This window comes from Phoca vitulina, unplaced genomic scaffold (genome assembly GCF_004348235.1).
Source record: "Phoca vitulina isolate PV1807 unplaced genomic scaffold, GSC_HSeal_1.0 scaffold8, whole genome shotgun sequence".
In the NCBI taxonomy this organism is placed as follows: Eukaryota; Metazoa; Chordata; class Mammalia; order Carnivora; family Phocidae; genus Phoca; species Phoca vitulina.
In genome coordinates this window covers 51,189,229-51,216,232 of record NW_022589711.1, presented here as the reverse complement: position 1 = coordinate 51,216,232, position 27,004 = coordinate 51,189,229, and the positions used below count along the sequence as shown (strand labels likewise).

At 39.2% G+C, this 27,004-nt stretch overlaps 1 protein-coding gene across 2 annotated transcripts in view; it reads left to right on the top strand.

Moving 5' to 3' along the window:
* The window catches only part of PLAAT1 (phospholipase A and acyltransferase 1), a 199,930-nt gene that overhangs the window by 144,589 nt on the left and 28,337 nt on the right, over positions 1–27,004 (top strand). Inside the window, exon 1 of one of the 2 annotated variants that reach the window (XM_032406902.1) lies at positions 16,050–16,168. The exons of the other annotated variant lie outside the window; for it this stretch is intronic. The gene's annotated coding sequence lies outside the window, so the exon portion shown is untranslated. Of the gene's footprint in view, positions 1–16,049; positions 16,169–27,004 lie in introns of those variants that run through there. 2 annotated transcript variants of the gene reach the window in all.

Sequence of the window (27,004 nt, the reverse complement as noted above, 5' to 3'; positions counted from 1 at the left end):
AAAGGTGGGTGAATAAAAGGAGACATGTTGGTGGTAGGGTGAACAGCAGGCTCGGAAGCCAAAGACTGTGTTGAGGGAGAATAATGTACAGGATCAGAGGAGTCACAGAAATGAAGGAGGTGGGAGGAAGGCAGCTAGTCACCAGCAAGCTCCCACAACATGCTGTTCCAATTTCTTATTATAGTACACACCACATCTTATGCGATTTACCTTTTTTAGAAGTTGTTCTCCAACACTATATTGTAGACTTGATGATGTAGACCCTGTCTTATTCCAAGAGTCTAACAGCCTTTGGAGCATAGTAATTCTTAAAAATTTTGAATGGGGGATTAGATGAGTAGATGGATGTTTGGATGGATGGATGACCAGATTATAAGAGAGAGGGAGAAGAGCAGAGATAATTGAGTAGGAGCTCTCAAAGTATCCAATACACCTAGTACTTTCTAGGGTTGGCACCAGGTTCAAAGTCTGCCTAGATTGCGACCGAGGGAACCTCTCCCCTGGGGATGGAGAGAGGCATAACTTTCCATCAGGAGGCTGAATTCAGTAGGATAGAGAAAATGGGCCAAATATATCACCACCCAGGAACCAGAATCAACATCTAAACCTGGAATTAGAAGCTGTATCTTAAAAAAAAAAAAGTGGACTTACTGGAAAAAGATATTGTTGTCTCCTTAGATTTGATGTGTCTATCTTAGGGCTTATGAGAGGACTGGATCTTTTTTACAGAGTCAGGTATGAGGGAGACACTCTCATTCCCAGAACTATCCTTCAGATTCATCCCAGGTTTTGGGGGGGGTGTGGGGGCCACCAAATTTCAGAGCACATGCTCCATCCCATACATTCTCACTGCTAAGTTCTAAGGCTGAACATGACTTTGGCAAGAGTCCAGAGGGTCTTTGACAATATATTCAGATCACCCATGTTAGGTTCTGGGATCTGAGAGATGTACAGAACAGAGTTTTAACTGGATAGATGGAGCAGAAAGTGATAAGAACAGATGGACAAAAATAATATAGGACTGTGGTTAGAGTTGCAAACTGCAAAACCATAAGGTTGATTATGTGTATTAAATTGAAAGACTCGAGGTCACAGTCCTTCAATATTTAACAGGTGCAAGGATTTCTTGTGTATCATCTCCCATCTGAGATTCTTTGCTGGCTCATTCTCTGTTCTACAGGGCAAGGGAGAGTATTTTTTATATCATCTTAAATACTCTCAGGCTACTCCAGGAAACTTTATTTTTAAGATTTTATTTATTTATTTGAGAGAGAGAGAGAGAGCATGAGCTGGAGGGACAGGGAGTGGGAGAGAGAATCTGAAGCAGACTCTGAGCTGAGCACAGAGCCTGATGCGGAGCTCAGTCCCACAACTCTAGGTTTGGGGTTTCTAGGTGGGGATATCTCTTATTGCCAATCTCTCCTGTACACCATTCCCTGGAGTTGCCTCTAGCAGCTATGCATTTACTTCAAGTATTGTTGTACATATATATCAGTGGTTGTCTAGTTTGGATTGTCTTGCTTCTTAGAACTGAGGTGGGATAGATGAACACAGAGTTTTCTAGAAAGAATGATTTTTCTAGGTGTGGCAATCTTAACCACCTTCTAGTTTGAGAGCTTTTGTAATAGGGTTTCTGCCCATCAGTTTTGCTTGGAACAAAGATCATGGAGAATTTGAATCAAAGAAGTTGGACTTCCTAGTATAGGTCATTTCCATTGTCAATGCCCTGTAGTCAAAGACCACCAGAAGCACACCTGTAGTTGAACAAGTTGGGTTTATCACTTGAAGTGAGGAAGACCATGGGGAACTGTGAGATATCTCAGTTAGAAGGTGCCAGGAAGGACATAGAGGATTTGGGCTTTGGTTAAGCAATTTTGGAGAGGGTCCAAGGAAATGAGGGTTTGCTCTGGATTGTGTGCTGTCAGAGGTGGGCACGATTTCTATGATTGGGTCTCTTAATACACCTTATCTAGATGGAGGCAGGGCTAAGTAAAGCAAGGCTATAGCTATAATTGGCAAAGAAGCAACATTCACTTGCATTAGCCAGGAGAGGGGGATGTTTGATATTTTGTGGTTTGCACAGTGACTTTGCTTTTTGTCTGTGCCCAGAAAAAATTACGAAGTGGCCTTGTTTAGTCTCACTTGATCATGGTCACAGAGTGACCCTGTCTGATGTTGGCTTTCTGTGAGATTGCATCCAATGGGAGAACACATGGCCTAGCCGTGAGCAGTTAGCCAGCTTCTAATAACACTGAGACCGTACTTTGTCAGGTCAAGTCCCCATGTCAGGGGCATCCCCGTGTCAGGGGCTGTTTTTCTCTTTCTCACCAGGCTTGTCACAATGTTGCTTTGTTTGGCCTTGTTTGAGTCAGGGAGCATAATTCACTCTGGTATTTCCAATGAAGACACCTTAATGAAGTTACTGCCAGAGGTGTGGCCAGGTTAAGGAAAAAGTCAAGTAAAATTTAGGCACCAAGAGGGGCACCTGGGTGACTCAGTCAGTTAACTCTCTGACTCTTGACTTTGGCCCAGGTCCTAATCTCATGGGTCATGAGATTGAGCCCTGTGTCTGCCCCACACTCAGTGTGGAGTCTGCTTGAGATTCTCTGTCTCTCTTACCCTCCCCCTGCTCACACAAACACACACTCTCTCTCTTTCTCAAATAAATAAATAAAATCTTAAAAAAACCAATTAGGCACCTGGAGATCAGCAACAATGGCAATCCATTTCCACCACCACTACCACCACCACCCTTCTTCAGAGTTGACGGATAACGGGAGTAGTCACTTATACTGAAACCCAGTGAGAACTGGAACCCCAGAGGAGGGGCTGCCCCCTAAAACATAGAGTTTTGGAGACATGAAGCAACTGTCAGAAATGCTTTGGTGAAGCAGGAGGGCTGGGGGAAGAAATATCCAACTTTTATCTCTCCTGCTAATGCCTACCACTGCACAAACAAGAGCTGGTCTGAAGAGGAGCCTAGATTACGAAGTCAGAGCTTCCTAGAGCATGTGGCAGGCAGAAAAGAGCAGACAATCACTGTGGAGGTGGGGATGGAAAGTAGAAAATAACTGGAAGAGTTTCTGTATTAAGAGAGAGTAAGGTGGATTGGGGTGAGCAAGGAATGACCATGACATAAGTCAATTTATAAACCATGGGTGTAGATACTGTGGAAGGACAAATCATGTATCCTGAGTTGTCATAAAGGGATGAAAAGGTACAGAGAATTGATGATCTGAGTTGGTAAGGGTCAATTATTCAGGTTCAAATGTATGACCAACATTGTTCTGCCAACCCAATGGAATTTTTAAAACATAAGCTTTGGGGTGAAGGTGAAGTCTAAATACTATCTCCATGAAGTTCTTTCTTTTGAAAATCTAGGCCATTGAAAGAATTAGTTGATTATATTTGAAAGGTGAAGGGGATGGAGGCTTCAATATGGCTTCAAGATTGAATAGGAGTATGGTTAGGCCTTAGAGAAAGAAGCACATAGTGGTTTGTTTTGCCCTTGTATTTGGGGTATCAGGTACCACTGTGTTGCTAGTTAAAGATATGAGAGGCTCAGGGGCAAGAGATAACACATTAGGAGAAGGGGGAAAAGCTGTTAAGCTATGATAGAAATGATGAAGATTTTTAATTCCAGATCTGAGATGGTTTTTGAGGAACAAAACTTTCACTGTGGGAAAAATACCAGAGCATCTTATTTAGTGATGTTTTAGGGATAGCTGGGATTTGTTTTTAATCAGATATGGTAAGAAACACAGACATGGAAATGATTATCATGAAGGAGGAAATTTGTTATATTCATAGATCCCTAGAACAGAACACTCAGAGTGCCATGCAGGGGGGCCACAGGGAGAAGCACCAGGATCAATCAGGAGGCAGAGGGAGTGAGGGGCAAATGCAGGCAACATATTTTAGTGTGATTTCTGTGGGAAGAAATAGGTGAGTGAGGGTAAGTTGGCTTAGGTTTGGCTAGTTTGAGTAATTTCAGTGGGCTCTGGGGTTTAGGGGCTGTTTCTAGTCATTTGGTACCTCACTGTGATAGTTATTTTATGTGTCAACTTGGCTGGGTTGTGGTACCCAGATATTTGGTCAAACATCATTCTGGATGTTTCTGTGGAGGTGTGTTTTTGTTTGTTTGTTTTTTGTTTTTGTTTTTGTTTTTGGTGAGATTGACTTTTACATCACTGGATCTTGAGTATAGCAGATTATCCTCCATAACATAGGTGGGCCTCATCTAACTAGTTGAAGGCTTGACTAGCACAAAGATTGACCTCCCCTGAATAAGAAGGAATTTTGCCAGAAGACTGCTTTTGGACTAAAACTGCAACTCTTCCCTAAGTGTTCAGCTTGTCAGCCTGCCCTGCAGATTTGGATTACCAAGCCTCTATAATCACATGAGCCAATACTTTAAAACAAAATATGTCTCTCTTCTTCTCTCTCTCTCTCTCTGTAACACATTTTGCTTCTGTTTCTGGAGAAGTCTAATTTCCTGGACCTTGGGTGATTGGGGCAGATGGACAGTGCCCAGCAGTGTGAGAAGTCAATAAAGAAGGTGGGAGGGGATGTGGGCTCTGGGATGGTTGGTTTGCATTTGAAGGTATGGATTTGAGTGGTTGACTGTCTCTAAGAATTGGCTAACTATGGGAATAGCAGTCCCTCCAGTATCAGCAAGGTCCCAGATGTCACAAAACACCAAAATACAGGGGGAAAAAAAGACATATGGTTAATACAAGTGAGAAAGGGGGAAGCCATGGGAAACGGATGGAATAGACTGGGGGCCATTCATATCTCCAAACAAAATGCTTCAGTAGCTGGGACTGAGGAAGTAAAGTAACACAGTCAACTGGAGGGAAAATTGTTGGGGTATGGTCCTTGGCACATAGAATTAACAGGAAACAAACAGATCAGAAAGAAACTTACTGTTTTTTAGGGAAATGTTTTGCTAAAAGAAATGATAAGGCTGGTTTTAAAAACTCTTGGCTAGAAATCTTTGAGCCTCCAACTTCCCAGACAGCAAAGCTAGGGGCATAGAAACAATAGACTAGGGAGTTCTTCCCAGAAACCAGGTCCAAGGTTTATTAAGAGTTTCCTCTACTAAAGAACAGGAGTTCAAGGTGCCTTGGTGGCTTAGTTGGTTAAGTGTCTGCCTTTGGCTCGGGTCATGGTCCTGTAGTCCTGGGATCAAGCCCCGCATCAGGCTCTCTGAGTCTGCTTCTCTCTCTCCCTCTGCCCCTGCTCCTGTACTCACTCTCTCTTTCACTCACACTCTCTCTCTCAAATAAATAAAATCTTAAAAACAAAACAAAACAAGAGTTCTTCACAAGACCCATCCACCAGTGTCTCATCCTTACCTTGGACCACTGCCTTGGACCACTGACTCTGGAGTTGGCCATACTTCCTTATTCCAAAGGGGAGCTTTTGTTTGGATGTCATGTCCAGGCCTATCCCTGGACATGGTGGCAGGAATTTGTCTTTCCCATATTCCCAACCACAAGGTGCCATATCCAGAATGGATGGAAAGGATTACATATCACCAAGGGATCCTGGCCTTGGAGATGGTAAGATGGGACTTTGGATTGTCTCCCTTTGGGAATAAGGCAAGTGGAACTTTGGGGAACAGATGGGTAAAGATTTTAGGAAGTTTTGCTCCGTATGTCCCATTCATTCCTACTTTTTCTCTTCTTCAGGTCTTCAGCAAACACTTAGAATATTTTTCAAAACTTTCAGAGATGAATTTGTTTTTATTTGTTTTTATTTTTATTTTCTTCTCCAAACACAGGTAGATTTTAAGGCAGGAGCAATAGTTTGAGATAAACTAAGATAAACACATCACATTTTTATTTTTTTGTCTAACTAAGCACAGCCTAGGAAAGACACCACTAGTAAAACAGTCTTCTTAAATGAGTATTATGCTATAATATCTTACAATTAAGATTTGACTCTGAATCCTAATAGTAACTGATTTTTTTCCCCCATTTCCTGCTTCCATGAAGGAATCCAGTTTAATCAGTATATACATAGATTGTTATTTATTTTTAACTCTGGGGTATTTATGCCATGAGCTACAAAGCCAAAGAAAGCTACAGTGTCTTTATAGAAAATGCATGCTTTTCTTCCACTGTGGGGACGGGGTGATCCACAGTTACGCTGGCTTAATCATGACTGCACCTGGCAATCAATCACTCTTCTGGAGACGGCATCCCATTAGGCATCAGCACAAAAAGGACTCTTGCCAGGTAGAAGCAGGGGCAGAAAACGCAATTCCAATCTCTGACAGTGATTGAACGTAGATATGCGAAAACTTCGCCTGGTATCCCTGGACATGAAACATGCACAGAAAAGTTGCTGAATGCATGTCTCATGCTTCCTTCAGAACAAGATTGCCCTGGTTTTGTTTTTTTGTTTTTTTGTTTTTTAATTATAGAACTTATCCACAACAAGTACATGGAACACAAAACTAGAGCTATATGTTCTCTGGAGGAGGAGTATTAGGGTATGAGAGGTGTTCTCCAAGGAGATAGTTCAGTGACAAAGAATTAGGTCCTGAATGCCCCACCCATGTACAAGATTTTTCTTAGAGGATAAGGATTTTTACAAATTTAACCCTCTCCTCCTACACATCATCCCTCAACTGCCTACCTCATTTAGTCCCCTCCCCCAAAGGATTCATTTAAACCTTGGCCCAATCTAGATCCTTCCTGGAGTCGCAAAATCACAGAACGCTGGGATAGGAAAGCTCCATAAGCAATTTCCCTTCATCCCCTTTTGTAAGTACTGGAAAACTAAGCCTAAGAATGGTGAAACAATTTATCCACGTTCAAATAGCTAATAAATACGGGACTCAGGATTAGGTCCCCAGGCTCCCATCTCCTGGGCTAGAGCTTTTCTTTTGTTTACAAACAGTTTTCCATTCACATTCAGATTCCTGAATGTTGGTAGACATTTTATCAACTGAATCCAGTAGGTATTAACTACAATTCTAAATTTTAACACTGCTGAAAAGACATAAGAGGCAACCTCCATGCTCTGTTTGAAGAGAAGCAAACAGTGCTCCTGAATTCCATTAAGAATTGCATCCTTTATACTCACAGATCTTCCTCAAACAAAGATTTGTTGCCTGATAATCTGGAGTGAGAAGTATTAGCTTGTCAAAAGAAGGAATTTATCCTGGAGAGAGGGATATAGTAATTATAGAGCTACACATAAATGACAGTGAAGACTGTTAAGGTTGATAATTATTCCATTAGTTATCTCATTCTTCACTCATTCTGTATTTATATATTTAGTGCCTGTGATGTTTGCAAAATATTGTGCTAAAGTTCATGGGGAGCACAAAAGCAAATAGGCCTATGTCTGCTTTGAACAAACTAGCTTCCCGTCTGTTAAGAACTAAGTAATGGATATTAGACATGGTATTTTGATTATGTAGGAGGAGAGAAAACTTTGATGTTTCTGGAGAAAAAGTTTAGCTGGCATGTTTCCCCTATGTATCTATTTAAAAAATAGCTTTATTATGGTGTGATTATCAGACAATAAACTACATATATTTTTACAGCAAACAATTTGATACACTTTGACATATGTAGGCATCCATGAAAACATCACCATAGTCAAGATGAAGAACACATTCATAACCTTGCAAAATTTGCTAATGCATTTTTGCAATCCCTCCCTTTCACCCTTCCTTGACCCCACCCCCAAGCCCAGGAAAATCCTGACTGCTTCACTATAGTTTACTATAGATTAAGTTGCATTTTCTATGATTTTATATAAATGGAATCATCAAATTCTTTTTTTGTTTGGCTTTTGTCATTCAGCATAATTTTTTTTTGAGATCCACCTATATGGTTGTGTGTATCAACAGGTCATTCATTTTTATCACTAATATTCCACTGAATATATATAAATATATTTATATTATTATATATAATATTGTAAAATTATTCAGTGGAATGATACTATATATCTATGCCTGTGTCCACCATAAATTGTTTATCCATTCATCTGCTATTGGAAATTTGGGCAGTTTCCAGTTTTTGGCTTTTACAAATAAAACTATGAACTTTCATGTGCAAGTCTTTATTTATATAGATATATGCTTTCATTTATCTTGAGTTTATACCAGGGAATGGAGTGTCTGGGTCATATGGTAAGTGGATGTTTAATTTTTTAAGAAACTGCCAAACTGTTTTCCAGAATACCTATACAATTTTGCATTTTCACCAGCAATGTATGAGAGTTCCAGTTGCTCCACATACTTGCCAACACTTGATATGGTCAGTCTTTTTAATTTCAGCTTTTCTAAAATTATCCATTTACATCCACTGATTTACAGAAAGGCTGGTAGACTCTTTGGAAAAAACCTTGAATCCCATCTACCATTTGTTTTCAGAAATATATGCCTGACCCTGCAGAGAGAAATAAAATGCGCATGGGGTGGGGCTGAAATAAGCGTATCATAAAAGAAAAAAGACTGCTTCACAAGAAACCAGATTTAGCAACAAAGACGGAGGAGACTGGCAATCCTGAGGACCGTGTGTTGGTGAGAACAGAACTAATCTTATTCCAGTTTTGCTAGCATTATGCATATGCACAGGGGAGAGAGTTATTGCATCCCTGAAGCCTGCAGTACTAAAGTATGCAAGCACCTTGTTAAGGGTCTCTCTGCCCAAATATCACACAAAAGATGTGTTGTCTTTTTCACTTCATAAGAGTGATATCAGGGATCTCTGTGGTTGAGTTTTTCCCATTCCACCAACATTGGGCATGGTAGTTTCCCAGTTTTGCCAGGTCCCATGTGACGGCAGTGGTGTTGGTAGGTGCAGAGTTCCAACTCCAAGGGACACCACTAAGGAACTCTTGTGCTCAGGCTTGTTAAGGGGATGATTTCTTATCAGGATTTGATTATGGAAGCATGAAAACAGCCTTAAGGGTGATTGAAAAGGGACTGTGATGTTCCTGTTGTGTTTCTAAAACAATCAAGGAGAGGGTCAGAGTCACTGATATTTGGTGGAATAGATGGGACTACATTTATACTCACTGGATGCTGAAGCCTGAGACATTCAGGTAACACACACAAGTAGTCATAAAGCCAGGTAGAATTAAAAAGAGCTGTAAGAGATGGATAATGATAGCAAACATTTACTGAGAACTTAATGATGTGTCAGGTAGTATTCAGAGTGCTTAAAATGGATGAACTCATTTGGTCTCATAACACAGGGCTTTTATATTATGGGTTGCAAAAGCCAAAAAACAAAAAAACAAAAAAACACTCAAGTATCCTCATAGAAAGTATGTGTTTTTCTTCTTAAACTTTGGGGATGTAGTAACACAGAGATGTATTCACTTTATCATGACTGTAACTGTGAGTTGCTGTCAAAATTACCTCCATTTTGGGGTGCCTTGGTGGCTCAGTCTTTAAGCGTCTGCCTTCGGCTCAGGTCATGATCCCAGGGTCCTAGGATCGAGCCCCGCATCGGGCTCCCTGCTCAGCGGAGAGCCTGCTTCTCCCTCTCCCACTCCCCCTGCTTGTGTTCCCTCTCTCACTGTGTCTCTCTCTCTGTCAAAATAAATAAATAAAATCTTTAAAAAAAAATCTCCATTTTACTGGTGAAGAATCTGAGACCCAACAGGCTTAAGTGAATTACTTAAGGTTATAGAGCTAAGATGTGGCAGAGACTAGATTAGAATCAGGGCAGTCTGGCTCCAGAGCCCATGCTCTTAATCACTCTGCCATATTGACTCCAGAAAGAAATACAAAATCCTCCTGAGTTCAGAGAAACATAATATTATTTTTTTACTGAAGGAATAGGAATGGCTTCATGCAAGATACGGTATTCTAAATTATGTCTTTGAAGAATTATGAAAGTAAAGACTTGGAAGTTTGTAAGAATTAGGACAGGATGGAGAGCATTTCTGTCTGACTTTCAATTATGCCAATGATTTTGTATACATTTTATTCACTCTGAATTTGACCATAACTACAATGGAAGCAGCCTGTATCAAACAAAGCTGGATTGACTTATTAAGGATACATATATATTTTATGAACTTTTATATAACACATATTTGAGTTGTAGCCTTCTGTCTTCTGGCCACTTGGAGCCACCATTTTTTTGTTTTGTTTTGTTTTGTTTGTTTTACTGCAGCATGGTGGAGGGGAATATGTGTTAGGGAGTAGAACTTCCTGGGCTGGTCCCCTTCCTGGTTTCCCTACTTTTTAGCTGAGAGGCCTTGAACATGTTGCTAATCTCTTATCAGAATTGTGAGGAGTCTGCAAATTTACCTATATGCAAGTTAACAAGTTAGTCTGCCACAGTTTCTTAGATTCTAGCAGAAGACATGAGACCCATGAATCAGAGACAAAGGACTTCATTACTCTCGGCAACAGCAGTAGTCAGAGCCTCAGTTTTTGTGCCAGGTACCTGAGCCCCAGTCCTTATGGGGTGATGATGCAAAGAGGACAAGAGATGCTTGCATGTGCTGTGGGTTGTTATAGGAGAGGAACCTCCAGTGTAGAGAACCCAAATCTTTTATAAGGGGCAGTAAGCCTGGCCTAGCCTTTGCCCTGAAAGGAGATGTTACCTTTGTTATACTGGAGAATAAACAAACCTGCCTTTGCACCTGAGGGAGAAAATATCTCTATTTTCCAAGCCTGTTTGCTATACAAACATCCTTGAAAAAACAGTCTGGAAACATGGTAGCCAGTACTTCTCTTCACAAGATGTACAGAAACATGAGAGACCCATGGAGAGCTGTCTCCCAGTACCTCTATGTGTACAGTTTATTCATCTGTGAAAGGGGGTAACTAAAAATCTTAACAACAGGGTTGCTGTGAGAATGTAATGAGATTCTATTAGAAAAGAACTTAGAAGGGTGTCTGCCATATTTTAAGCACTCAGTCATTGTAGTTCTTGTTGCTATTATTTATTAGTATTATTTTCCCCTCCCCTTCAAAAGAAAGGAAACTTGGGCATGATCTCATGTAACCGTAGAAGTCCTGCGAAGGATTCCTGGGGATTGTCTGTTATGCATTACTCTAAAGTCCTGTTCCTGTTCAATTCTCTATTACTTAAATGTCTCCTTCCACATTCTCTAGCCCTCTCTGGCTTCTTTTGTTCCCAAAAAGTGGCCACAGTCCCATCTCCTTTGCTCCCCAAAGAACAACAAATGGAATATTCTTCTGTGTAGCCAATTTTCATTGAAGGTTTGGTTAGAATGAGTCCTGCTGAAACTTGACTATTGGTTATTGTCATTCTGAAGTTCTTTAGCTGTGCCTTTCATCAGGGGATTACTTCCCCCCAATTCCATCCCCACCGTACCCTACCACTACCACTGGGAAAACCTTGCGGTCTTTTGCTCCTTTACGCACAGTAATTTACAGACTTTTTGTCCCAAGACTAGCCTGGGGCCTTCTTTTGTAACTAAAGGTCCATTAATGTGTTTTTCATAAATGAAAAAGCGATTTATTAACCTAAGATAAATTCTGCAATTTCCCTAGGATGTAGAGGTGGTTGAGGTCAAATTAAAAAACACATTACTTTTCCTTCTAGCTCAAAAAGAAGCCATTTAGAATTGCTAATTTTTAAAACAGTCTGGAGAGTTTGGTGAACATGTTCAGTCAGTCTTTCAGATAAAAATCCAGGGTACAGAACATTTAATTGATTTATTCAAGAAAAGCAGCAAATTCATGGTGAAATCATAATGAAACAACACTTGGATGATTCATAGTATAGCACTTTAACTTTTAAAGTTAAATAAAGGTATGTAACTTCTAGTTTCATATTTCAATATGAAATCTAAATAAGGTAGAACAATGTCTTCTCTATTTCTTTTTACAGTATAGTTGAAAGCAAAACTAATAATATTTGGGGATTTAAGAAGTAAAAACTACTACTTAAATGTAAGGTACTTCTTTGCTATTATTCTTCACTTACAAGTAACAGAATAATAGGGTCAATTATTAGTACACTATTTAAGTTTAGTAAAATGCAACATCCATTAATCTTAAGAATGGAATGCTTTTCTCTTTACCTCCCTATAAAAGATTCTGATATTTATTAAGTAGAGATATTTATTTTGGCACATTAAGGTTGGTTGAATTTCTTCATGCAAATTTACATACTACCTTCTCTTTTGAATACTTAATGAATAAATATAATTTTTCCTACTGTTCAAAAAGCAATCAAAACAAAACATATTTTATATCAGCATTTAATGAGCTTTGCTTTAATGATTAATTCAGTGTGAAGTTAGTCACACTTAACTGAGTAACAAAAATAGAAAATATTCGATGTTTGAGTTAAGGGTACAATGGTATTCAGGTACAACAAAATCCTGTTTAACTAAACTTATCTAATGGTAACATTCAATTAAGTTTTCATTATATTTGTTTTGGAAAATCAGAGGAGGGAAGGAGGGACTATTATCAGGTGAGAAAAATAAAAGAGTTTGTTTCAACCTTTATTCTTTGATCTGAGAAATTCTAGGTCTTCCTCAATTAGTGGCTTTTATATATATAGTTGAGGAAGGCCCAGAATATACATATACATATACACACTTACTTTGATATTTTGGGTAGACCATGAAATGGTCTCACTGGTACCATATTCCAAAATGGACAATCCTAACTCACCTAAATTTCATATATCTAATAAGGAGAAAACAAATTCTCTATTTTTCTCCTTTTCTTAAAAAAAATCTAGGGGTGCCTGGGTGGCTCAGTCGCTAAGCGTCTGCCTTCGGCTCAGGTCATGATCCCAGGGTCCTGGGATCGAGCCCCACATCGGGCTCCCTGCACAGTGGGAAGCCTGCTTCTCCCTCTCCCACTCCCCCTGCTTGTGTTCCCTCTCTCGCTGTGTCTCTCTCTGTGAAATAAATAAATAAAATCTTGTAAAAAAAAAATTCTAATTAGTTAACATACAGTGTTATATTAGTTTCAGGTGTAGAATTTAATAATGCATCACCTGGGGCTCATCAAGACAAACGCACCCCTTCATCCCCATCACTTATTTCACCCATTCCCCCCCACCCCCTCCCCTGTGATAACCATCATATTGTTCTCTATAATAAAGAGTGTGTTTCATTATTTTTCTCTCGTTTTTTCCCCTTTGCTCATTCTGTTTCTTAAATTCCACATATGAGTGAAATCATATAGTATTTGTCTTTCTCTGACTGACTTATTTTGCTTAGCATTATACTCTATAGCTCCATCCATGTCTTTGCAAATGGCAAGATTTCATTCTTTTTTATGGCTGAGTAATATTCCACTGTATATACGCACCACATCTAATTTATCCATTCATCAGTCGAGGGACACTTGTGTTGCTTCCATGTCTTGGGTATTGTAAATAATGCTGCTATAAACATAAGGGTGCATATATCCCTTTGAAGTAGTGTTTTTGTATTCTTTGGGTAAATACCTAGTAGTGTGAATGCTGGATCCTAGGGTAGCTCTATTTTTAACTTTTTGTGAAACCTCCATACTGTTTTCCACAGTGGCTGCACCAGTTTGCATTCCCACCAACAGTGCAGGAGAGTTCCTTTTTCTCCGCATCTTCACCAACACCTGTTATTTCTTGTGTTGTTGATTTTAGCCATTCTGACAGGTGTGAGGCGATATCTCACTGTGGTTGTGATTTGCATTTTCCTGATGGTAAGTAAGGATGAGCAGCTTTTCATGTGTCTGTTAGCCATCTGTATGTCTTTGGAGAAATGTCTGTTCATGTCTTTGGTCCCTTTTTAAATTGGATTACTTATTTTATAAGTTCTTTATATATTTTGGATACTACCCCTTTATCAGATATGTCATTTGCAAATATCTTCCCCCATTCTGTAGGTTGCCTTTTAGTTTTGTTGATTGCTTCCTTCACTGTGCAGAAGATTTTATTTTGATGCAGTCCCAGTAGTTTATGTTTGCTTTTGTTTCCCTTGCCTCAGGTGACATTATCTAGAAAGAAGTTGCTGTGGCTGATGTCATAGAAGTCACTGCTTGTGTTTTCTTCTAGGATTTTTATAGTTTCAGGTCGCACGTTTAGATACTTAATCCATTTTGAATTTATTTTTTTGTGTGTGGTATAAAAAAGTGGTCGAGTTTCTTTCTTTTCCATGTAGCTGTCAAATTTTCCTAACACCATTTGTTGAAGAGACTGTCTTTTTCCCATTGGATATTCTTTCCTGCTTTGTCAAAGATTAACTGACCATATAGTTGTGGGTTTATTACTGAGTTTTCTATTCTGTTCCATTGATCTATGCACTTTTTTTGGTGCCAGTACCATATTGTTTGATTACTACGGCTTTGTAATATAACTTAAAGTCCAGAACTGTGATGCCTCCAGCTTTGCTATTCTTTTTCAAGATTGCATTGGCTATTTGAAGTCTTTTGTGGTTCCATACAAATTTTAGAATTGTTTGTTCTAGTTCTGTGAAAAATGCTGTTGACATTTTGATAGGGATTGCATTAAATATGTAGATTGCTTTGCTTAGTATAGACACTTTACTAATATTTGTTCTTCCAATCCATGAGCATGGAATATCTTTCCATTTCTTTGTGTCATTTTCAATTTCTTTCATCAGTGTTTTATAGTCTTCAGAGTACAGATCTTTTACCTCTTTGGTTAGGATTATTCCTAGGTATCTCATTATCCTTGGTGCAATTGTAAATGGGATTGCTTTCTTAATTTCTCTTTCTGCTGCTTCATTATTGGTGTATAAAAATGCAACAGATTTCTGTGCATTGATGTATCCCACTACTTTCCTGATTTTGTTTATAGGCATTGGCAGTTTTTTGGTGGAGTCTTTCGGGTTTTCTATACAGAGTATCATGTCATCTGCAAATAGTGGAAGTTTTACTTCTTTCTTACCAATTTGGATGCCTTTTATTTCTATTTGTGGTCTGATTGCTTTGGTGAGGGCTTCCAGTACTATGCTGAATAAAAGTGGTGAGAGTGGACATCTTTGTCTTGGTCCCAACCTTAGGGGAAAAGCTCTCCATTTTTCACCACTGAATATGATGTTAGCTGTGGGTTTTTCATATATGGCCTTTATTATGTAAACTTACTTTGTTGAAGGTTTTTATCATGAGTTGATGTTGTATTTTGTCAAATGCTTTTTCTGCATCTATTGAAATGATCATATGGTTCTTATCCTTTCTCTTATTAATGTGATGTATCACATTGGTTGATTTGCAAATATTGAATCATTCTTGAAACCCAGGAATAAATCCCACGTGATTGTGGTGAATTTTTTTTAATGTATTGTTGGATTTGGTTTGCTAGTATTTTGTTAGGATTTTTGCATCTATATTCATCAGGGATATTGGCCTGTAGTTCTCTTTTTTAGTGGTGTCTTTATCTGGTTTTGGTATCAGGATAATAATGCTGGCCTCAGAGAATGAATTTGGATATTTTCCTTCCTTTTCTATTTTTTGGCATTTTTGGGGGGCATTTTTTGAGAAGAATAAATATTAACTGTTCTTTAGATGTCTGATAGAATTTGCCTGTGAAGCCATCTGGCCCAGGACTTTTGTTTGCTGGGAGTTTTTTGATTACTGATTCAATTTATTTGCTGGTTATCAGTCTGCTCAAATTTTTTATTTCTTCCTGTTTCAGTTTTGGTAGTTTGTATGTTTCTAGGAATTTAGCTATTTCTTCTAGGTTGTCCAATTTGTTGACATAGTTTTTCATAATATTCTCTTATAATTGTTTGTATTTTTCTGATTTTGGTTGTTATATGTCCTTTCTCACTTGTAATTTTATTTGAGTCTTTTCTCTTTTTTCTTGATAAGTTTGGCTAGAGGTTTATCAATTTTATTGATTTTTTTCCAAGAACTAGTTCCTGGTTTCATTGATCTGTTCTTTTTTTTTTACTTTCCATGTAATTTATTTCTGCTTTAATTTTTATTATTTCCTTCCTTCTGCTGACTTTAGACTTTGTTGTTCTTTTTCTAGCTCCTTTAGATGTAAGGTTAGGTTGTTTATTTGAGATTTTTCTTGCTTTGGGAGGGCGGCCTTTATTGCTATAAACTTCCCTCTTACCTACACTTCTCCTTTTAACAGGGAGCTGAAAATCACTCTAAGGCCTAACAGACACACCTAACATAATTGGGAATAAAAGGAGCAGAAAGGTGGACATTTGCAGCCATTACACTTGACAGCTATAAGAGGTAAGAACATATTTGAGCTCCTTAGTGAAGTTATTATAACTTTTGGTAGTTAATCACAGGCCTCTGTAATATTCCTCAATGAGATTATTTAACTATATTTAACTACTTCTTTAAAAGATTTAAGAAGTTTTCAGTTTATACACAAACACACACAGAAAGACAAACACAAGCACTCACATGTATGAACATGCAAACACAAATAACATGGAGAAGCTAAAAACACCAGGAAGTACCAGATAGAAGAGGGCAAAGATGAGGTGTCAAGAACCTGAGTGGTAGTGGAAGGGATAAAGGTGTGTACTCATGGGGATGGTGGCTATTATTTTTTAGTTGCTTACTATGGCTAATCATGGTGCCAGGAATTTTACCTCAAAGGGGCTTACTACATTTGAACATTACATTTATTAAGCTCTAAGATTCTTGTATCCAGGTCAAAGGAAGGAAATGAACTAGGCCAAAGGTGAATATAATTTAGAAATTTAAAAACAGAATTGGAATTTGTGGCAAGGAACAATCTGCCTAAATGTGATTCAAATACCACACTCTCATCTTTATTACTGAATTTTCATAGATATTCTTGAATAGGTATTTCTCCATTTCCTGTTTGGCCTTACAATCATTTCCAGGAGCTTTAATTTTTTTGTTTCTTAAAAATTTTTACAAGTTTCACTGGGAAGTGTATCACTGGAGTTCCTCATGCTGTCATGCCAGAAGTCAATCTCCTCAGAACACTTTTTAATGGCTATACAGTTGACCCTTAAACAATGCAGGGGTAAGGGCCACCAAACCCCCATGCATATAACTTTTGACTTCCTCAAAATTTTACTAATAACCAACAGTTGACCAGTAGGTTACTGATAACATGAACAATCAATTAACACATATTTTTGCATGTTATATGTATTATATACTATATTCTTACAATAAAGTAAACCAAAGAAAAGAAAATGTTGTAAGAAGATCATAAGGAAGAGAAAATACATTTATAGTAGCGTATTTATTGAAAAAAAATTTGTGGGAGAGGAAAAGATGGCAGAGGAGTAGGGGACCCTATTCCAACTGGTCTCCAGAATTGAGCTGGATATCTACCAGACCACTCTGAACACCCATGAAATCAGCCTGAGAGGTAAGAAGATAGATCTGGATCTCTACAAACAGAATATCATAGGCAGTTGGTTTCGAGGTATGAAGTGGGGAGACATGATTCCATGGGCACATATTGGAAGATAAGCAGAAAGGGGAGGGAGCCATGGTGATCCTGCACTGCCAGTGAACGAAAGCCTCCCACACTGGAGACAGGGCACAGACTCAGAGACTGGTAGTGAAAGGGAAAGGTCTTTAGGGCAGTCCCCCGGACTGAAACCCTGAGCGGCGGGGCTGTGGGAGTAAACTGGGGGCAGCTGGTGGTTTTAGAAGCATAAAGGACAGAGAAGTGCCCCGACCTGGAGGCGAAGACTGGGAGTGCTGCTGAGCGGTGCACAACCCAAGATGCTGCAGTTTATAGCAGCACAGACAGAAACAGAGATAATGTGGCCTGGAGAGCTCGATGAAGAACAGACTGTGATCTCTACATTCTGAGGCAGAGGGTTGGAAACGATCTCTTCTGCTCTGACTTTTGGAAGATATGTGGAAAGCCACGGGGGAAAGCCACCAGAGAACAAAAGCCCCCCAAAACTGGTTTTCACTGAGCCCATCCCCTGCCACAGGGGCAGGGCAACTCTGTGGTAACCTGAGTAACAGCATGGCAGGCCTCTCCCCCAGAAGACAGGCTAGGAGAACAAGAGGCCAAAAACCCTAAGGTCCTTATAAAACAGGTGCATCTTGTTTGGGTTGTGGTCAATAATTTGGACTCTGTACATTCTCTCAACCACCCCTCAACAGAATGACTAGGAGGAGGAACCCCCAAAATAGGAAAGACTCAGAGACTATGACTTCTGCCACAGACTTACAAATGGATACAAATATAACCAAGATGTCAGAGATGGAATTCAGGGTAGCAACTGTGAAGACAATAACTAGAATGGACAAATCGATTAATGGCAACATAGAGTCTCTAAGGGCAGAAATGAAAGCTGAACTGGCAGAATTTAAAAATGCTATCAATGAGATCCAATCTAATCTAGATAATCTAACAGCTAGGGTAAGCAAGGCAGAAGAACGAATTAGTGACCTAGAAGACCAATTAATAGACAAGAAGGAAAAAGAGGAGGGGAAAAACAACTCAAAATCCATGAAAATAGAATCAGAGAAATAAGTGACACCATGAGGTGTTCCAATGTCAGAATTATTGGGATCCCTGAGGGGTGGAGAGAGAGAGAGGACTAGAAGATATATTTGAGCAAATCATAGCTGAGAACTTCCCTAATCTGGGGAATGAAACAAACATTCTTGTCCTAGAGGCAGAGAGGACCCCTCCCAAGATCAAGGAAAACAGGCCAACGCATCAGCATGTAATAGTAAAACTCGCAAATCTTAGAACCAAGGAAACCACCTTAAGGGAAGTTAGGGGGAAGAGATTCCTTACATACAGAGGGAGGAACATCAGAATAACGTCAGACCTATCCACAGACACCTGGCAAGCTAGAAAGGCCTGGCAAGATATATTCAGGGTACTAAATGAAAAGAATATGCAGCCAAGAATACTTTATCTGGCAAGGCTGTCATTTAGAATGGATGGAGAGATACAGAGCTTCCAAGACCGGCAGAAACTGAAAGAATATGTGACCCACTAAGCCAGCCCTGCAAGAAATATTAAGGCGGGTTCTATAAAAGGAGAAAGACCCCAAAAGTGATATAGAACAGAAATTTACACAATCTATACAAACAAGGTCTTCACAGGCAACATGATGACAATAAATTCATATCTTTCAATAATCACTCTCAACGTGAATGGCCTAAATGCTCCCATAAAACGGCACATGGTTGCAGATTGGATAAAAAGACAGGACCCATCCATATGCTGTCTACAAGAGACTCATTTTGAACCTAAAGATACATCCAAACTGAAAGTGAAGAGATGGAAATCCATCTTCCATGCCAGGGGACCTCAAAAAAAGCTGGGGTAGCAATTTTTATATCAGACAAATTAGATTTTAAACTAAAGACTAATTAGAGACACAGAAGGACACTATATCATTCTTAAAGGGTCTATACTACAAGAAGATCTAACAATTGTAAACATCTTTGCCCCCAACATGGGAGCAGCCGTCTACATAAGCCAACTGTTAACCAAAATAAAGAGTCATATTGATAATAATACATTAATTGTAGGAGACTTCAACATTCCACTCTCAGCAATAGACAGATCATCTAAGCAGAAAATCAACAAAGAAACAAGAGCTTTGAATGACACACTGGACCAGATGGACCTCATAGATATATACAGAACATTCCACCCTAAAACAACAGAATACTCATTCTTCTCGAGCGCACATGGAACTTTCTCCAGAATAGACCACATACTGGGTCACAAATCAGGTCTCAACCTATACCAAAAGACTGAGATTATTCCCTACATATTCTCAGACCACAATGCTTTAAAACTGGAACTCAGTCACAAGAAAAAATTGGAAGAAATTCAAACACTTGGAAGCCAAAGACCACTCTGCTCAAGAATGTTTGGGTCAACCAAGAAATCAATGAAGAACTTAAACAATTCATGGAAACCAATAAGAATGAAAACACATCAGTCCAAAACCTATGGGATACGGCAAAGGCGGTCCTAAGGGGGAAATACAAAGCCATCCAAGCCTCACTCAAAAAAATAGAAAAATCCCAAGTTTACCAACTAACTTTACACCTTAAAGAACTAGAGAAAAAGCAATGAATGATGCCTAAGCCACGCATTAGAAGAGAAATAATTAAGATTAGAGCAGAGATCAATGAATTAGAAACCAGAAACAGTAGATCAGATCAATGAAACTAGAAGGTGGTTCTTTGAAAAAATTAATAAGATCGATAAACCACTGGCCAGACTTATCCAAAAGAAAAGAGAAAGGACCCAAATTAATAAAATTATGAATGAAAGGGGAGCGATCATGACTAACACCAAGGAAATAGAAACAATTATTAGAAATTATTATCAACAACTATATGCCAATAAATTGAGCAACCTGGAAGAAATGGATGCTTTCCTGGAAACCTATATACTGCCAAGACTGAAACAGGAAGAAATTGATAACCTGAATAGGCCAATAACCAGGAACAAGATTGAAGCAGTGATCAAAAACCTCCCAAAAATCAAGAGTCCAGGGCCTGATGGACTCCCTGGGGAATTCTACCAAACATTCAAAGAAGGAATAATACCTATTCTCCTGAAGCTGTTTCAAAAAATAGAAACAGAAGGAAAGCTTCTAGACTCATTCTGAGGCCAGCATTACCTTAATCCCCAAACCAGGCAAAGACCCAATCAAAAAGGAGAATTTCAGACCAATATCCCTGATGAATATGGATTCCAAAATCCTTAACAAAATCCTAGCTAATAGGATCCAACAATACATTAAAAGGATCATCCACCACGACCAAGTGGGATTTATTCCTTGTATGGAGGGTGGTTCAACATTCATAAATCAATCATTGTGATAGAACACATTAATAAGAGGAAAGAGAAGAACCATATGGTCCTCTCAACTGATGCAGAAAAAGCATTTGACAAAATACAGCATCCTTTTCCTGATTAAAACTCTTTAGAGTATAGGGATAGAGGGAACATTCCTCAAGTTCATAAAATCCATTTATGAAAAATCCACAGCGAGTACCATTCTCAATGGGGAAAAACTGAGAGCCTTTCCCTTAACATCAGGAACACGACAAGGATGCCCACTCTCACCACTATTGTTCAACATAGTACTATCAACAGCAATCAGACAACAAAAAGAAATAAAAGGTATTCAAATTGGCAAAGAAGAAGTCAAACTCTCTCTCTTTGCAGATGACATGATACTTTATGTGGAAAATCCAAAAGACTCCACTCCCAAATTACTAGAACTCATCCAGCAATTCAGTAATATGGCAGGATACAAAATCAATGCACAGAAATCAGTTGCTTTCTTATACACTAACAATGCAACTGTAGAAAGAGAAATTAAAGAAATGATTCCATTTACAATAGCACCAAAAACCATAAGATATCTCGAAATAAACCTAACAGAAGAGGTAAAGGATCTATACTCTAGGAACTACAGAACACCCATGAAAGAAATTGAAGAAGATACAAAAAGATGGAAAAATATTCCATGCTCATGGATCAGAAGAATAAACATTGTTAAAATGTCTATGCTACCCAGAGCAATCTATACCATCAACGCCATCCCGATCAAAATTCATTTTTCAAAGTGCTGGAACAAACAATCCTAAAATTTGTATGGAATCAGAAAAGACCCCGAATCGCCAAGGAAATGTTGAAAAAGAAAAACAAAGCTGGGGTCATCATGTTGCCCGATTTCAAGCAATATTACAAAGCAGTGATCACCAAGACAGCATGGTACTGGCACAAAAACAGACATATAGACCAATGGAATAGAATAGAGAGCCCAGATATGGACCCTCAACTCTATGGTCAAATAATCTTCAACAAAGCAGGAAAAAATATGCAATGGAAAAAAGACAGTCTCTGCAATAAATGGTGCTGGGAAAATTGGACAGCTATATACAGAAGAATGAAACTCAACCATTCTCTAACACCATACACAAAGATAAACTCAAAATGGATGAAAGACCTCAATGTGAGACAGGAATCCATCAAAATCCTAGAGGAGAACATAAGCAGTAACCTTTTCGACATCGACCATAGCAACTTCTTTCAAGATACATCTCCAAAGGCTAGTGATACAAAAGCAAAAATGAACTTTTGGGACTTCATCGAGATAAAAAGCTTCTGCACGGCAAAGGAAACAGTCAACAAAACAAAGAGGCAACCCACAGAATGGGAGAAGATATTTGCAAATGACACTACAGACAAAGCACTGATTTCCAAGGTCTATAAAGAACTTATCAAACTCAACACCCAAAAAACAAATAATCAAGTCAAAAAATAGGCAGAAGACATGAACAGACACTTCTCCAAAGAAGACATACAAATGGCTAGCAGACACATGAAAAAATGTTCATTATCATTAGCCTTCAGGGAAATTCAAATCAAAACCACATTGAGATACCACCTTACACCAGTTAGAGTGGCAAAAATTGACAAGGCAAGAAACAACAAGTGTTGGAGAGGTTTTGGAGAAAGGGGAACCCTCTTACACTGTTGGTGGGAATGCAAGTTGGTACTGCCACTTTGGAAAACAGTGTGGAGGTGCCTCAAAAAATTAAAAATAGAGCTACCCTATGACCCAGCAATTGAGCTACTGGGTATTTACTCCAAAGATGCAGATGTAGTGAAAAGAAGGGCCATTTGCACCCCAATATTCATAGCAGCAATGTCCGCAATAGCCAAACTGTAAAGAGCCGAGATGCCCTTCAACAGATGAATGGATATAGAAGATGTGGTCCATATATACAAGGGAATATTACTCAGCCATCAGAAAGGATGAATACCCAACTTTTACATCAACATGGATGGGACTGGAGGAGATTATGCTAAGTGAAATAAGTCAAGCAGAGAAAGTCAATTATCATATGGTTTCACTTATTTGTGGAACATAAGGAATAGCATGGAGGACATTAGGAGAAGGAAGGGAAAAATGAAGGGGGGGAATCGGAGGGGGAGACGAACCATGAGAGACTATGGTCTCCGAGAAACAAACTGAGGGTTTTAGAGGGGAGGGGGGTGCAGGGATGGGTTAGCCTGGTGATGGGTATTAAGGAGGGCACGTACTGCATGGAGCACTGTGTGTTATACAAAAACAATGAATTGTGGATCACTACATCAAAAACTAATGATGTATTGTATGGTGACTAACATAATATAATAAAATTTAATTTAATTTAAAAAAAAAGAAAAAATTTGCATGTATGTGGACCCAAGCAGTTCAAACCCGTGTTGTTCAAGGGTCAGCTATGTTTCACAATGTTCTGAGACATACAAAAGTTGAAGGTGTTTAAGAAATACACTAGGGTTGGGGCGCCTAGGTGGCTCGGTCGTTAAGCGTCTGCCTTTGGCTCAAGTCATGATCCCAGGGTCCTGGGATCGAGCCCCGCATCGGACTCCCTGCTTGGTGGGAAGCCTGCTTCTCCCTCTCCCACTCCCCCGCTTGTATTCCCTCTCTCACTGTCTCTTTCTGTCAAATAAACAAATAAATTCTTAACCAAAAAAAAAAAAAAGAAAGAAAGAAATATACTAGGGCTTTGTAAATTTCATGATTTATTCCAAACATAGACAAATTCCAGCTGGATTTTTTGGTCTTCAGTAATCAATCTACACAATCAGGCTCAGTGTGGGTGATTCAGGTCATTTATTACAATAACACAAATCTCCCACTGTGTGCCTATCTTGGAGAGCACTAAAAATGAAAATGGGTTGCTTCTCTGTCTTTTTGTTGGATTCAAATCCAATTGCTCTTGACTAGTTCATTTTAATCAGAGCTAGAAAAAAATTAAATCTCCAGATTTCATTTTAATCAATAAATTCAACTTTTTTTCTACTTAAAATTTATTTTTCTGAGTTTTATTAAAAATCAAACAAAGCGAGGGGCACCTGGGTGGCTCAGTCAGTTGAGCGTCAATCTGATTCTTGGTTTTGGCTCGGGTTATGATATCAGGGTCGTGAGATTGCGCCCTGTGTTGGGCTCTGCGCTGGGTGTGGAGCCTGTTTAAGATTCTCTGTCTCCCCCTCCCTCTGCTCCTCCTCACCACCACGCCCCTCCCTGCTCTCAGGCACATGTGTTCTCTCTCTCTCTCTCTGTTTCAAAATAAACAAATAAAAATTTTTAAAAATCAAGCAAAGTGAATGTAATTAATGATATAATTTTCTGCAGTTGGGGCACTAATCTAGAGTGAAATGTCTATGAAACACAGATGAAACCAAAAAATTTCCAAGTAATCTTCCTATTGGTTAGGATTAGTTTTGGCTGCATGTAAGAGGAAAACCAAAATAACATCTCCTTAAACACTCAGGATTTATTTATAAAAGGAGGTTGAGGAGGCTGTCTGGTGTTGACATGAATGCTCCAAAAAATAATTAGAATCTCTTGTTCCTTCTCTCTCTCTCTTTCTCTCTCTGCATATGGTTTTCATTCTCAAGGCCATTCATGATCCAGCACAACTACCGGAGCCCTAACCATGTCTATAACTCACATAAGGGAAAGAAAAAAGCAGAATGAAAGATAGGTGCACCTGCTAGCTGTGTGAACTCCCTTTTCTGGAAATACCACAAAATTTGTGATAGGGTACTACTTCCATTATCATCATATTGCGCACAACATAGTTACATAGCTACACATAGCATCAGGGGAGGCTGGGAAATATAAGTTTCAAATGGACATATTATGAGTCCAAATAAAAGTTGGATTCTTCTATTGAAAAAGAAGTAAAGGTTTTTGGGTAGGCAATTAACAACTGTACAACAATCTGACAAAATAGACAATCATCCATACCTCTGAATTTCCTCCCACCTGAATTTATTGAAGTTGACTCTACAGACAAACCATGCAGAATATTTACACCTCAGACCTTTTACCCCAAAAGAGAGAGTTTACCCAAACTCTCTCAATAAACCTCAAGGAAATTTTAGCTGCTGGTGGACCTCACATAAGTCAGGGCCCAACGGAGAATTAAGCACCCAGGCTGTCGAGTCAGGTGGAGTTCGGTTTGTGTCCTCTGTTTACACTCTGTAGGTGTATGAGTTAATTTTCCTCAATGTAAAATAGGGCTATCAAGGGAACCTACCTCTCAAAAAACTGTTGTGGGTGAAGAGAATGTAGGATAATCCCTGAGGACTGTGCCTAGTACAGGGTGAGCATGTTGGAAGTGTTAGCTACTGTTATTGTCCACTACAGTTTTCTTCATCATTTATCCCACTTGGCTTTTAATGACTTTAATCAAAATAGATGTAGAATCCTAATCTAAGCAGAACAAGACTGTGTCCTATTCTGTGTCTGATGACATAAAGCCACTGCATTGCTCAAGGGATATAACCAGAAATGTCCATGCAGGTTAGTCAATCACTTCTCAGGGAGGTGTACACACATTTCTAGGACATGGCTTTTATTTGGCCTATAATCATTCCTCAGTAATATTCAGCCTGTAGTCAATCCTCAGTAATTCTCATGCAGCTAAATGGAGTCCAGACATGTGGTCTCACTTATAAATGGTACCACTGGTGACAACTGGTCAATATGCTTTGCAGCCTAGCTTAGAAATGTCCCAGGTTACTGGTGTAGAGGTTGATCTTTCACCTGGATAACAGAATATGTCTCAGGCACTGTATTTAGTTTGATCTTCCTGAAGAAATTCCTCTATTTTAGGCACTGTGTTTAATTTGATCTTCCTGAAGGAAAAAAAAAAAAAAAAAAACAGTTGTAGAAAACCTCAGACAGCCAGGATTAAAGAATAAATCATGCTAGATCACTACCCTCCATCCCCCTGATGAATTTTTATTTTGTAAAGTGATTTCAAATTCTTTACAGCCTCTGAACTTCATAAGAATCCAACAAGGTCAGCAGGGCTGGGGAAAGGATAATTTTCCTTGTTCTGCACATGAGGAAACAGACTCGGCTCTAAGTGGCCGACATTAAGTCGTATGGATTTCAAGCTACAGAGCCAAGACCAGAATTCAGGTCTCCTGACTACAAGCCAGTGCCTCTTCAGCTCTGCCAGAAAGCAAATCAGCGGGGAGGCTGCTGAACAGCTTCTGAGTTGTCAGAAAGCAGAATTTGCAAGTGGCTTCAGAAGCAGTCCTGGTGACAGCAGGTGACACAGGGCAGCTGTTTTTATCAGATTACAATTTTGTGTCAGAAGCATCCATAGACCATCCTTCATTTACCCTGGAGGAGTTAGTGAGATGCACCTTCCTTTCATTCATGTCTGAGGTCTTGCAGGGACACGGTATCCGAGCAGTGAGAATTGGCACTTGTGATTAGCAAAATGACTCCCTGGTGAGAGTGCCAAATGATTGTAGGGAGACAGAAAATAAAGCAAAGGCAAGCTCATTCACTCTTTCATTCCTCTAATATTATTTAACCACCCTACAACTGCAATCCTGAGTTAGCTATTAGGGACACAAATGTGAATCATAGGTCACAAAACTATCAATGGTTTTGACGCTGAGGACGTCACAGAAGAGAGGAAAGCACCTATGTCAGGCATTGTTCTAGAATAAAATGCAATGAAAGAAGGGGGGAAACGCTGCTCATTTTCAGAGTGATAACATTTGAACCGGGCCTCGAAATACGAGGAGCTTTTTCCATTGAAACAGGAGGCAAAAGGGCATAATGGACATGGAGATAAGATGACATCTGTCATGGTCAGGGAATTTTAAGTAGTTCAAATGCAGCAGAACATATGATGTATGACTGGAGGGGGCTGGGTGGGAGAGGGAGGTAGAAATGGGAGGTGAAGTCTGGAAGGTGTAATGGGATCTAATATCAAGGCCAAAATGAAGGGCTGAGGAATTTACACTTTAGCTTGCAGGTGGTATAGAAGGGTTTAATCAGGGGAGGGACGTGATCACATCTACGTCAGAAACAATTCTGGTGGCCCTGTGGAAGTCAACCTGAGGTGGGTGGTCTGGGGTGGACAAGAAAAGTAACTGCAAAAAAAGTGGATGCTTCCTTGGTAGCAGAGTTCTTTTTGTACTTCCTTTCCCTTCAATTTGCTTCTACTTATTTACTTACTTTTTTTTTTTTCCAGTAGTTTCCAGGCATTCTGGAGATATTAGTGCTCTTTCTAACCAGGCCA